We start from the raw sequence: 1,606 nt of genomic DNA, 5'->3' as shown, positions 1-1,606 counted from the left end.
CTGCTGCTGCTCAAGAAATCTTCACAGAGGTTGAAAAAACCATCATTTGCTACGAGGAAGAGCTCGATGCTCAGCGCAGAATGATGGGGATCGACTGGAAACCACAAATTAAGCTACACAGAGTCGGTTCGGAGCTGCAGAGACAAAGTTCTGGTAGGTCTGGATAAAGGTGCTGATGTTTTCACTGCAGACAGAGATCCGTCAGCGGCGATAGTTGCTGCAGCTCCAGCTGCTGCTAAACGGAGCTGAACAGGAACTGTTTTAGCTGCTAGCTAAGGACAAAATATTGCAACACAAACAGAAAACGTGTTTATGAGTCAAGCCCCCTGACTAAATATATTATTAGAATTCTTTTAAGTGTTAGAAATTTGGAATATAAAGTGTAAATACTTCATTTGGGAGCTTATATGTGATTTTGTAAATCCTACAAAAATAAGTACACCTCCAGGTCTGAATACTGGAGGTGTTATGGATAGTGAGCTATTTAAAGTAAATTGCCTAAATTATTTAAATTTTTAGACTATTTATTGTAAATTATTTAAAGTTAATTTTCTAAATTAAGGATGTTGTAGATTGTTTAATGATATTTGTCTGTTTTGATTAGCACTGTTGGTGGTTTGTATTTTGTTTTGTTTAATGGTATTTGCACTTTAATGTTTTGGGTTTTTTGTTTGTATGAACCTCACGGGCTGCCGTAGCTAATGAGGGCAGGTCCTATAAAAGCTGGCAGAATGACTTGAACTGTCAAGATGCACTTGACATAACGAAATGTACATTTTATTTTGTTGTTTGTATTGTAAATTTCTGTTTTTTATTTCTAATATTTGTATATGTTTTTAGTTTTCACGGAGATCAAGGTGACTGAGGGTGTGGTGAATGTGATGATTCACATCAAAGAAAAATAAATAAAACCTTGAAATCACCCGTCGAGACTGTGCAAATTAATTAAAGTGCTGGGGAGCTGCGATAGGAGGTTATTAGGAAGGAGAGGGAGAGACTCAGGATGAGCTGTTGTTGTTTTTTTCATAGGGGCACAGAACAAACGTATGAAACAATAAACATGCAATATATGATTGCTTCTTATATTGTAAGAGCGGAAATACTATTTAAGGGAGTTGTTTTTCTGAAAAGACTTTGGCTTCGCACTAGGTCAACCTGACCGACTCCCTTCCTTCCATTTGCGTGCAAAACGCAAATGGAGCCAGAATTTACTGGAAAGGATGTCTGTTTGTGCAAGATAAAATCAACAATTTGAGATAAATTGTCCTATTCAGCAATTCTGAAATGGAGCAGATGTTGAGATGTTGAGTTCGTGAGGTCCAAAATATTTTAAAGGTCGTCCAATACACACTCAGTATAAAGCGTGCCAGAATCTTTCTGCAAAACAACAGTAGCACGCCATTGGTTGAAACTTTCCAACACACACTGATGAAGATGGAAAAGTATAAAACAGGTCGGGATTAAGACTTCGGGGAGATTTTTTGTGACAAGACGATGATGATGAAGATTTTGTATTGAACTGAAGAAACTGTAATGATTAATCCGTGGTAGTGTAATAAATCTCCAGCTCGTCTATGGCCTAGCAGCAAGAACTACGTCTCTGTGC

This window comes from Poecilia latipinna, unplaced genomic scaffold (assembly GCF_001443285.1).
Source record: "Poecilia latipinna isolate Pla-1442-1.1 unplaced genomic scaffold, P_latipinna-1.0 Scaffold3110, whole genome shotgun sequence".
NCBI lineage: Eukaryota > Metazoa > Chordata > Actinopteri > Cyprinodontiformes > Poeciliidae > Poecilia > Poecilia latipinna.
This window is presented reverse-complemented; position numbering follows the sequence as displayed.